Source organism: Triturus cristatus, chromosome 1_2 (assembly GCF_964204655.1).
Source record: "Triturus cristatus chromosome 1_2, aTriCri1.1, whole genome shotgun sequence".
Taxonomy (NCBI): Eukaryota; Metazoa; Chordata; class Amphibia; order Caudata; family Salamandridae; genus Triturus; species Triturus cristatus.
In genome coordinates this window covers 1,114,724,754-1,114,737,859 of record NC_140580.1, presented here as the reverse complement: position 1 = coordinate 1,114,737,859, position 13,106 = coordinate 1,114,724,754, and the positions used below count along the sequence as shown (strand labels likewise).

Here is a 13,106-nt window from a genome sequence, read left to right as displayed (position 1 = left end):
AGCCAAGACATGTAACAAGCTCTCCCTCCACTTCCAGCGAAGCCCGACACTGCACTCTTCCCCTGGCATATGTGGGCCTTCCCTGTGCACATGTGGGCATGCATAATCTACTCCATTTATCCATGCATGTGCACATGGCTTTACTCCCAGGTGAGCTGCATTTAGTAGTGCTCTCTTATGCTGTAATTCTTTCTCCACTGTGGTTGTTCCTTGTTTCTACTCGTGCTTTTTTCACATGAACATGCTCGTATTTTCTGTAACCATGGTGTTCCTGCACTGTGCTAAAGTCCTTCCTTTACCTTCGTGCTTCACTCTTCTTGTATTTGTAACTTCTCTGTGGTAACATGCCTTCTCTTTCCTTGTAGTTGATCCTCCCTCTACCTATGCTTCCCAAGCTAAAAGAAAAACAGCACTCCTCCGTAGCGGCACACAAAATTCTTTAAGTTATTGTAGCACATTTGCTAGCATTTATCCGCTGCCTGCAGGCTGATTGGTTGATTCCATGCCACAACGCCCCTTTCACCGTCTCTGTGATTAGAGACTCCCATTGCCGAGACTGATTGGCTATGCCAATGCTTGTTTTTTGGGGAGCCCTTGACACATTTCTGATTAGAGACATTAGGTGGGCAGGTCTTTCCTCCATATCAATTGTCCACGGCACTCTAGTGGGAATGCCTGGGAAAATATGTTTATTTTCCTTCATAAAACCTGCTTGTTCCTGTCTAGTGATCTTGGTCTTGGAGGCCTCTCCTTGGTGGTATATAAGCTTCATGTTTAGTGACCTTGGCAGGACCTGTAGTTACTATGCCTCACTCACCTTTACTAGGCTGAGCAGAGCTTTCCTTAATAATGTTTGACTGCCTCTGTCTTATCTGGGCACATTTTACAAGCATTTGTCATTTCCATTCTAGTGGGGTCTTAGGTCATTCACCAGTCGCGAAATCAAGGCGAGCAGCCTTGCCCGGACAGTTCTGTCTTGATTTGAATTGCCTGTTCCTGTTTGGCAATCAGGCTCAGCAAGTCCTCTATTGGAGGCACTTGCCCACTTTTCATAGAGGCCTTAACTGGGCAAATCCTACAGGGGATAGGTTTGTCCGCTCCTGTCTTGTGGGTTGGCAGTATAGGCCTTTGTTTGGTAACACTTGCCCACTCCAGTACTGTAAACTTGGTTGGACAGTTGCTGGTCTGATATGGCTGCACAGACCTATTGGCCTGGTTGGACACTCTTTGGTGGGGCCTGTGCAACTTGTATGTTGGTATGCATTGGTTTGGCGCAAACCAAGGATGCCTGTTCGTGCTCTCACGTGTGAACCTATGTGCACTAGAACGCTTGTTGCTTATTTCTTAACCAATTCAGGCCTTGCTTTTACCAGAGTCTGCATTCATTTTAGTGCAGCCTGCACTGTATTTGGTTTTAATCTCTATTCTGCCTTTAATCTCTGGTCACTTGGCCGCAAAAAAACCTGCGCAGAACACTTGAGTGCAAAAATACCTAATTTGATTGATTTCTCTGTAAACGTGGAGTGTTGTGGCCAGACAGTTCTTTCATGGGTAGGACTTGCCCAACGTGTGAAGAGGCCTCTTCTCTGGAGGTTGCGTCATTGGTTGCATGCATACATTCCTTTCTGGAGACTTTGTTTGGCAGGTACTTCCCTTGGCAGCTCTGAAAACACATAAATTAAAGGACCTTTGCAAAGAGGTTCTATCAGCCTCCTACTCTACCAGGAGTCACACTGTGGGTAGCCTCTTATTCTACCAGGAGTCACTCTGTGGGTAGCCTCCTATTCTACCAGGAGTCACTCTGTGGGTGGCCCCCAATTCTACCAGGAGTCACTCTGCGGGTACAGGTTGGCTGCCTACTTTACCAGGAGTCACTCTGTGGGTAGCCTCCTATTCTACCAGGAGTCGCTCTGTGGGAAGCCGACTATTCTAGCAGGAGTCACTCTGTGGATAGCCTCTTATTCTACCAGGAGTTAATATGTAGGTACTCGCCTATTCTACCAGGAGTCATTCTGTGTGTACATGTTGGGCTCCTACTCTACCAGAAGCCACTCTGTCGGCACACGTTGGCTGCCTATTCTGCCAGGAGTCACTCTGTGGGTAGACTCCTATTCTACCCGGAGTCACTCTGTGGGTAGCCTCCTATTTTACCAGGAATCACTCTGTGGGTAGCCTCCTATTATACCAGGAATCACTCTGTGGGTAGCCTCCTATTCTACCAGGAGTCACTCTGTGGGTAGCCTCTTATTCTACAAGGAGTTACTCTGTGGGTAGCCTCCTATTCTACCAGGAGTCATTCTGTGGGTACAGGTTGGCTGCCTACTCTACCAGAATGAAGCGATGCAACATCCACTATTTGATTAAGCGATATTTATTTATTTACAACAATTTTTGATTATATAAAGTTCGGCGCATGGTTGCTCCAGAGGGAACGTGCATAAAGTAAGGGTGCTGAGAGGTGAATGTGTGAGAAGAGAATTTTCAAAGAGCAATAGAAGAATTAAGATAAGTAACAAAATACACGGTTTACAATTCACCGTACAAGGTGTCCTGGTCACGTATCAATGAATACAGTTACAATTTTTCTGTACAGAAACCAATTCATATTTTAGCACGTTGGGAAAGGGACGTGTACCAGGCTCATTTATAAGGGGGTGTCGACGTTTCGACCCGTCTTAGGGTGCAAAGGTAATTTGATGCCTTGACCATGCGGGTCTTCTTCAGGACAACAGGGGAAGAGGGGCAACCTGACGAAGTCCTTAGCTTGACTTAATGGTCTAGGAAAGGGGGCAAAACAGATGATCAGGATGTTGCATAGCTAATGCGATTTACACCTGCCAGAGCGGGTGTATGCTTACCTAGCGTAAATCCAGGAGTGGCTCAACCTTGGATCACTAGTGGCAATAATTCAATGACCCTGTGTGTGGTCTGGTCGGTTATATTTCACAGACACTCGAACTGAAAGTAAACAGAATTGAACAGTGTGAGGGCCGGGTCGGCGATCTGCTCGCTCTGATGCAAGGATGGGGACATAAAATTATAAAAATCACAGTACCTGCAACGCGGACTCAATCCGTTCTGCAGTATATCTCAAAAGAAACGGAATTCAATTTGGGCTTCTCATTTCCAGGACAATGGCCGTTCTAAGTGGGAGCAAAGTGAGTGATATAAGTACCAAAATAGCCAGCGTTGTATGCTTAAACACCGAGAAGAGACCTCCCAGCGTTCTTACCTGCCTCTAATGCAGGACTCAATCCGTTCTGCAGTATATCTCAAAGGAAACGGAATTCAATTTGGGCTTCTCATTTCCAGGACACTGGCCGTTCTAAGTGGGAGCAAAGTGAGTGATATAAGTACCAAATAGCCAGCGTTGTATGCTTAATCACCGAGAAGAGAACCAGCGTGCTTACCTGCCTCTAATGCAGAGCGTGCTTCCCGTAGCGTCTCAACCGGGTGGAGCGGGGGCGCATGCGCTCTAAGTATATAAAGCGCACCGGGTAACCGTACACGTCGTGACGGTGCGTCGGTAAGAGTCAGAGTGGAAAGACTCACCGAAGCGTTACACCTGTAGTTCCATCGGGGCCTACGATGTCTATCTGTGGTCCTACGGAGCCGTGTAATTGGACCATAGTCTAGAGTGCCAGGAGTTGCTGGATACAATTGCGAATAGTGACTTAAAAACAAGGGCAGAACTCGTGGTTCAATAAAATCAATAAGCACACAGCAATTCTTAAATGTGTCATGCAATAAATGATTATGACAACCAATAATCCATTGTAATGAATATACAGTTCATAGAGGAACATCATTTCTAAAATTGCAATGAATGATTACAAACAACACATAACAGACAATAGAACAATTGTTCCAACGTGTATACAATTCAAACATACGTACAATTAAATATCCATAGGCTGTCAATGTGAAGGCCAAATTATACTGTGTTGACCAGATTGTAATCAAGGGCAATCTACCTGAAGCGAGAGATTAACAACCAAGGCCACATTGTACAGTATTAATCAAGAGCAATATACCAGTGGCAAGAGATTATTACCAAAAACATACTAGCCAGTACTCATAATGGAGATCTGTCTATTAATCTCCTCCAATTCGTTCAATCCTCTATGGATAGTATCCAAGGAATCTATCCATCTGCATTCCCTTCTGTTAAGTGTCATACTGAAGTCCCCTCCCCTGGGATTTGGCTTGATCTTTTCAAGAACCCACCATTTTAAACTGTCAGCTGCATGGCCAAACTTCGTAAAATGGTCAACCAAGGGTGCTCCCACTGTTTTGCAGCGTATGCGGTTGCAATGCTGGAGGATGCGACACTTGACTTTTTGAGTCGTCTGACCCACATACATAAAATCACATGGGCAAACAACTGCGTATATGACCCCTGACGAGTTGCAATTACTGAAACCCTTCAGTGTGTGTATCTTTTCATTGTGTGTGAATGCATTGATTTCTTTGGTCAAAGGGCAGGCTTTGCAGGATCCACATTTATGGTGTCCCGTGGCAGACGGAACACCCCATAAAGTGGTCTGACCGGTATTGGGGGGCATAGGTAGTAAAGATTTGACCAAGTGATCTCGTACATTTTTCCCTTTCTTGAATGCATGTAAAGGGATTGGTGTGTTACCCAATTCGTCAGACACTAGGTGCCAATGTTTATTGACAATCTTTTTGATCTCATTGCTCTTTGTGCAGAATGTTGTGACACACACTAGGCGATCTTCCTTAGGGATCTCCTTAGACTTAGGGGTCAAAAGAAATTCCCTGTGGTTATGCCATGCCCTTTTTCGGGCTTTTTTCAGGAGCCTGATAGGGTAGCCACGCTCCATCAAACGTGCTAGAAGTCCGGCAGACTCATCAAAATAGTCTTCCTTTTTTGAGCAATTCCTACGTAACCTCAGGAACTGTCCAAAGGGTAAGTTATCTCTGAGGTTACGAGGATGGTGGCTCGAGTAGCGAAGTAGAGTGTTCCTTTCACTGCTTTTTCTGTAAAGATTCGTGTGGAGTTTGCCCTGCTCGGATATTATAAGGATGTCAAGGAAATTGATCTTTTCTCTATTGTATTCAATGGTGAATTGTATATCGGTCGAACATGTATTGAGCCAATGATGGAACCTTTGAAGGTCTTCCACATCACCACGCCAAATGATGAGCACGTCATCAATATAACGTCGCCAGAGTTCTATCTTCGCCCTATATGGGTTAAGATCGCTAAGGACATATAGCTGTTCATAGTAACTCATATAGATAATGGCCAGATTCGGCGCAAAGCTAGCCCCCATTGCTACGCCCTTTGTTTGATTGAAAAACTGTCCCTGAAAATTAAAATAGTTCCTGGTCATTGCAATCTCAAGGAGTTTGATAATGAATTCTGTGGGAACTAGGTGTGGTGCCGGTCTCGTGTCAAGGGCCTGTTCCATACAGTTCAATGCCTGGAGTTGGGGAATGTTGGTATATAAAGCAGATATGTCCATTGTTGCTAGTATTTGGGCATTGGAGTCAAAAGGATAATCATCCACTAATTGAATAGTCTGCATGGAATCCCTTAAGTAAGTGGCAGTGTTCTCGGCTAAAGGTTTCAAGAAGACATTGATATACTTACACAGAGGCTCCAGAATAGAGCCACAACCGGAGACAATTGGTCTTCCCGGGGGGTCTTTCATCCGCTTGTGTATTTTGGGGAGGGTGTAAATGGTGGGTAGTCTGGGATGTTTGTTGTTTAAATATTCATACTCCAGTTTACTCAAAAAACCCTCACCCAGTGCATCTTTTGTAACTTTACTTATCAACTTGCCTATGTCCTGCGTAGGGTCTTTTTTGAGTCTAGAGTAGTTACCTTCCACAATTAATTGCGACTGGATCTCCTTCTTATAGTCCTCTGTGTTCTGCAGGACAATGGCACCCCCCTTATCAGCGGGTTTGATTACAATATTGCCATTTGTCCTCAAAGATTCTAGGGCATCTCGTTCCTCTTTGGTTATGTTATACCTAACATATTGTCGTTTTGAAAGGGTATTCACCACATCCCTCATCACAACTTGCTCATAATCCAGTATTTTATGTGGTACAGCGTGTGTTGGGGGATTAAACTTGGATGGTGGTCGGAGGCCACTGCCTGAGAAGACAGGTTTATAAGGTGTTTTGAGGAAGAACTGTTTTAGACGGATTTTCCTAAAAAAATGATGTAATTCTAGTTTTAAGTTGAAATCATTGGGCATACAAGTGGGGACAAAGGAGAGACCTTTTGAGAGAATTTCCTGTTCATTAGGAGTGAGTACATGGTCTGATAGATTGACTATGGGGTTGTCTGACTTGTGAATCACCATCTGTAGTGCTGGCGGCGTGTTTGAATTTCCCCGTGTGACTCCTGAAAGTGTGTCTGTTTCTTGGATTGGCCTCTCCCTTGATTCCACATTTGTCCTCTGGAACCCCTGGGTCTCCCCCAGGGGCGGCCCCGTCCTCGCTGACCCCACCATGGTTCCTCTGCTAAAAAAGGTTGCTGATTGGGGTAGTTGGATCCAGACGTCGAAGGTGCTACACTTGGGCCCGGACGTTCTAAGTCACTATCTGAACTGCTCCCTAGTGATGAACCCGAGAATGTGGTATACCTTCTGAAACCACTCCTCCCTCTGCTTGCAAAGGTGCCCTGTTGTTCCCTTATGTAGTAGCCTTCCTGGAGGTAGGGATAGGTTACTTTTTTATCATAGAATTTGATGTCCTTTGCTACCTTATCAAGCTTAGTTGCCTGTGTGTAGACGTCAAATTCCTGTATGGTCTTTTCTAATCTGTCAAGGGCTTCTTTAGCATTAAGCAGTGATCTATCCTCGATTATCTCCTTTTTTAAATCAAGGATTTCCTTAGTCAATCGACCCACTTCCTCTACAGCGGTCTCAACCCCTAGGACCATCCAATGTCTGGAACAATTGTTTGAAACAAAACTGAAATTCTCCTTGAATTTGGGGTTGTCAAGGAAGATGGCGGGTTCGTTTCGTACTTGTAACCCTACAGGTATTACGTTGGATTGAAGATACTTAGCTAAGGTGTGTCCGTGCAAGCGTGTTCTAATGCGTTTTTTCTCAAGACGTTCCAACTTCGATATCTTCTCATTCAGGGTTAAGTCTACGCTAGTTGTTGTGTTCCCCAAAAATGTATTAACTCCTTGTTGTTGTAGGAGTTTATCAATATAGTCTTCACTGTAGGACAAGGTCTCAGACATAGTCTAACCTAATCCTCTACAAATACAAACAAATTTTACAAAACAACATAAATTTACATATAAACCCTCGCAGGACTTGCCTGCACAAAGGTAGCCATTACAAAAAATGGAGTTGTCCCAAAAAGTCAGGGACCTGGGAATCGAATTAATACAATAAACAATGATCCTGACTCAATACTTAACAAACCAGCAGTATGTCATCCCGTTAGTTCTTTGTTAAATTTAGAGCTGAATTACATTTAGCATAGCTCAAGAAACTCAATTTGACACTTCACCATGAAGCGATGCAACATCCACTATTTGATTAAGCGATATTTATTTATTTACAACAATTTTTGATTATATAAAGTTCGGCGCATGGTTGCTCCAGAGGGAACGTGCATAAAGTAAGGGTGCTGAGAGGTGAATGTGTGAGAAGAGAATTTTCAAAGAGCAATAGAAGAATTAAGATAAGTAACAAAATACACGGTTTACAATTCACCGTACAAGGTGTCCTGGTCATGTATCAATGAATACAGTTACAATTTTTCTGTACAGAAACCAATTCATATTTTAGCACGTTGGGAAAGGGACGTGTACCAGGCTCATTTATAAGGGGGTGTCGACGTTTCGACCCGTCTTAGGGTGCAAAGGTAATTTGATGCCTTGACCATGCGGGTCTTCTTCAGGACAACAGGGGAAGAGGGGCAACCTGACGAAGTCCTTAGCTTGACTTAATGGTCTAGGAAAGGGGGCAAAACAGATGATCAGGATGTTGCATAGCTAATGCGATTTACACCTGCCAGAGCGGGTGTATGCTTACCTAGCGTAAATCCAGGAGTGGCTCAACCTTGGATCACTAGTGGCAATAATTCAATGACCCTGTGTGTGGTCTGGTCGGTTATATTTCACAGACACTCGAACTGAAAGTAAACAGAATTGAACAGTGTGAGGGCCGGGTCGGCGATCTGCTCGCTCTGATGCAAGGATGGGGACATAAAATTATAAAAATCACAGTACCTGCAACGCGGACTCAATCCGTTTTGCAGTATATCTCAAAAGAAACGGAATTCAATTTGGGCTTCTCATTTCCAGGACAATGGCCGTTCTAAGTGGGAGCAAAGTGAGTGATATAAGTACCAAAATAGCCAGCGTTGTATGCTTAAACACCGAGAAGAGACCTCCCAGCGTTCTTACCTGCCTCTAATGCAGGACTCAATCCGTTCTGCAGTATATCTCAAAGGAAACGGAATTCAATTTGGGCTTCTCATTTCCAGGACACTGGCCGTTCTAAGTGGGAGCAAAGTGAGTGATATAAGTACCAAATAGCCAGCGTTGTATGCTTAATCACCGAGAAGAGAACCAGCGTGCTTACCTGCCTCTAATGCAGAGCGTGCTTCCCGTAGCGTCTCAACCGGAGGGAGCGGGGGCGCATGCGCTCTAAGTATATAAAGCGCACCGGGTAACCGTACACGTCGTGACGGTGCGTCGGTAAGAGTCAGAGTGGAAAGACTCACCAAAGCGTTACACCTGTAGTTCCATCGGGGCCTACGATGTCTATCTGTGGTCCTACGGAGCCGTGTAATTGGACCATAGTCTAGAGTGCCAGGAGTTGCTGGATACAATTGCGAATAGTGACTTAAAAACAAGGGCAGAACTCGTGGTTCAATAAAATCAATAAGCACACAGCAATTCTTAAATGTGTCATGCAATAAATGATTATGACAACCAATAATCCATTGTAATGAATATACAGTTCATAGAGGAACATCATTTCTAAAATTGCAATGAATGATTACAAACAACACATAACAGACAATAGAACAATTGTTCCAACGTGTATACAATTCAAACATACGTACAATTAAATATCCATAGGCTGTCAATGTGAAGGCCAAATTATACTGTGTTGACCAGATTGTAATCAAGGGCAATCTACCTGAAGCGAGAGATTAACAACCAAGGCCACATTGTACAGTATTAATCAAGAGCAATATACCAGTGGCAAGAGATTATTACCAAAAACATACTAGCCAGTACTCATAATGGAGATCTGTCTATTAATCTCCTCCAATTCGTTCAATCCTCTATGGATAGTATCCAAGGAATCTATCCATCTGCATTCCCTTCTATTAAGTGTCATACTGAAGTCCCCTCCCCTGGGATTTGGCTTGATCTTTTCAAGAACCCACCATTTTAAACTGTCAGCTGCATGGCCAAACTTCGTAAAATGGTCAACCAAGGGTGCTCCCACTGTTTTGCAGCGCATGCGGCTGCAATGCTGGAGGATGCGACACTTGACTTTTTGAGTCGTCTGACCCACATACATAAAATCACATGGGCAAACAACTGCGTATATGACCCCTGACGAGTTGCAATTACTGAAACCCTTCAGTGTGTGTATCTTTTCATTGTGTGTGAATGCATTGATTTCTTTGGTCAAAGGGCAGGCTTTGCAGGATCCACATTTATGATGTCCCGTGGCAGACGGAACACCCCATAAAGTGGTCTGACCGGTATTGGGGGGCATAGGTAGTAAAGATTTGACCAAGTGATCTCGTACATTTTTCCTTTCTTGAATGCATGTAAAGGGATTGGTGTGTTACCCAATTCGTCAGACACTAGGTGCCAATGTTTATTGACAATCTTTTTGATCTCATTGCTCTTGCCCTGAATGAGAAGATATCGAAGTTGGAACGTCTTGAGAAAAAACTCATTAGAACACGCTTGCACGGACACACCTTAGCTAAGTATCTTCAATCCAACGTAATACCTGTAGGGTTACAAGTACGAAACGAACCCGCCATCTTCCTTGACAACCCCAAATTCAAGGAGAATTTCAGTTTTGTTTCAAACAATTGTTCCAGACATTGGATGGTCCTAGGGGTTGAGACCGCTGTAGAGGAAGTGGGTCGATTGACTAAGGAAATCCTTGATTTAAAAAAGGAGATAATCGAGGATAGATCACTGCTTAATGCTAAAGAAGCCCTTGACAGATTAGAAAAGACCATACAGGAATTTGACGTCTACACACAGGCAACTAAGCTTGATAAGGTAGCAAAGGACATCAAATTCTATGATAAAAAAGTAACCTATCCCTACCTCCAGGAAGGCTACTACATAAGGGAACAACAGGGCACCTTTGCAAGCAGAGGGAGGAGTGGTTTCAGAAGGTATACCACATTCTCGGGTTCATCACTAGGGAGCAGTTCAGATAGTGACTTAGAACGTCCGGGCCCAAGTGTAGCACCTTCGACGTCTGGATCCAACTACCCCAATCAGCAACCTTTTTTAGCAGAGGAACCATGGTGGGGTCAGCGAGGACGGGGCCGCCCCTGGGGGAGACCCAGGGGTTCCAGAGGACAAATGTGGAATCAAGGGAGAGGCCAATCCAAGAAACAGACACACTTTCAGGAGTCACACGGGGAAATTCAAACACGCCGCCAGCACTACAGATGGTGATTCACAAGTCAGACAACCCCATAGTCAATCTATCAGACCATGTACTCACTCCTAATGAACAGGAAATTCTCTCAAAAGGTCTCTCCTTTGTCCCCACTTGTATGCCCAATGATTTCAACTTAAAACTAGAATTACATCATTTTTTTAGGAAAATCCGTCTAAAACAGTTCTTCCTCAAAACACCTTATAAACCTGTCTTCTCAGGCAGTGGCCTCCGACCACCATCCAAGTTTAATCCCCCAACACACGCTGTACCACATAAAATACTGGCTTATGAGCAAGTTGTGATGAGGGATGTGGTGAATGCCCTTTCAAAACGACAATATGTTAGGTATAACATAACCAAAGAGGAACGAGATGCCCTAAAATCTTTGAGGACAAATGGCAATATTGTAATCAAACCCGCTGATAAGGGGGGTGCCATTGTCCTGCAGAACACAGAGGACTATAAGAAGGAGATCCAGTCGCAATTAATTGTGGAAGGTAACTACTCTAGACTCAAAAAAGACCCTACGCAGGACATAGGCAAGTTGATAAGTAAAGTTACAAAAGATGCACTGGGTGAGGGTTTTTTGAGTAAACTGGAGTATGAATATTTAAACAACAAACATCCCAGACTACCCACCATTTACACCCTCCCCAAAATACACAAGCGGATGAAAGACCCCCCGGGAAGACCAATTGTCTCCGGTTGTGGCTCTATTCTGGAGCCTCTGTGTAAGTATATCAATGTCTTCTTGAAACCTTTAGCCGAGAACACTGCCACTTATTTAAGGGATTCCATGCAGACTATTCAATTAGTGGATGATTATCCTTTTGACTCCAATGCCCAAATACTAGCAACAATGGACATATCTGCTTTATATACCAACATTCCCCAACTCCATGCATTGAACTGTATGGAACAGGCCCTTGACACGAGACCGGCACCACACCTAGTTCCCACAGAATTCATTATCAAACTCCTTGAGATTGCAATGACCAGGAACTATTTTAATTTTCAGGGACAGTTTTTCAATCAAACAAAGGGCGTAGCAATGGGGGCTAGCTTTGCGCCGAATCTGGCCATTATCTATATGAGTTACTATGAACAGCTATATGTCCTTATCGATCTTAACCCATATAGGGCGAAGATAGAACTCTGGCGACGTTATATTGATGACGTGCTCATCATTTGGCGTGGTGATGTGGAAGACCTTCAAAGGTTCCATCATTGGCTCAATACATGTTCGACCGATATACAATTCACCATTGAATACAATAGAGAAAAGATCAATTTCCTTGACATCCTTATAATATCCGAGCAGGGCAAACTCCACACGAATCTTTACAGAAAAAGCAGTGAAAGGAACACTCTACTTCGCTACTCGAGCCACCATCCTCGTAACCTCAGAGATAACTTACCCTTTGGACAGTTCCTGAGGTTACGTAGGAATTGCTCAAAAAAGGAAGACTATTTTGATGAGTCTGCCGGACTTCTAGCACGTTTGATGGAGCGTGGCTACCCTATCAGGCTCCTGAAAAAAGCCCGAAAAAGGGCATGGCATAACCACAGGGAATTTCTTTTGACCCCTAAGTCTAAGGAGATCCCTAAGGAAGATCGCCTAGTGTGTGTCACAACATTCTGCACAAAGAGCAATGAGATCAAAAAGATTGTCAATAAACATTGGCACCTAGTGTCTGACGAATTGGGTAACACACCAATCCCTTTACATGCATTCAAGAAAGGGAAAAATGTACGAGATCACTTGGTCAAATCTTTACTACCTATGCCCCCCAATACCGGTCAGACCACTTTATGGGGTGTTCCGTCTGCCACGGGACACCATAAATGTGAATCCTGCAAAGCCTGCCCTTTGACCAAAGAAATCAATGCATTCACACACAATGAAAAGATACACACACTGAAGGGTTTCAGTAATTGCAACTCGTCAGGGGTCATATACGCAGTTGTTTGCCCATGTGATTTTATGTATGTGGGTCAGACGACTCAAAAAGTCAAGTGTCGCATCCTCCAGCATTGCAGCCGCATACGCTGCAAAACAGTGGGAGCACCCTTGGTTGACCATTTTACGAAGTTTGGCCATGCAGCTGACAGTTTAAAATGGTGGGTTCTTGAAAAGATCAAGCCAAATCCCAGGGGAGGGGACTTCAGTATGACACTTAACAGAAGGGAATGCAGATGGATAGATTCCTTGGATACTATCCATAGAGGATTGAACGAATTGGAGGAGATTAATAGACAGATCTCCATTATGAGTACTGGCTAGTATGTTTTTGGTAATAATCTCTTGCCACTGGTATATTGCTCTTGATTAATACTGTACAATGTGGCCTTGGTTGTTAATCTCTCGCTTCAGGTAGATTGCCCTTGATTACAATCTGGTCAACACAGTATAATTTGGCCTTCACATTGACAGCCTATGGATATTTA

At 44.0% G+C, this 13,106-nt stretch overlaps 1 protein-coding gene and 1 long non-coding RNA gene across 2 annotated transcripts in view; both read right to left on the bottom strand.

Moving 5' to 3' along the window:
- OLFML2A (olfactomedin like 2A) overlaps positions 1-13,106 on the bottom strand; it is a 262,018-nt gene that overhangs the window by 49,321 nt on the left and 199,591 nt on the right. The gene's annotated exons all lie outside the window — the stretch shown is intronic.
- On the bottom strand, positions 2,859-3,727 carry LOC146868782 (uncharacterized). The gene is made up of 3 exons (XR_014964205.1): positions 3,233-3,727; positions 3,056-3,143; positions 2,859-2,958 (listed from the first exon to the last, which is right to left on the bottom strand). It is a non-coding gene; the product is annotated as an uncharacterized LOC146868782 (long non-coding RNA).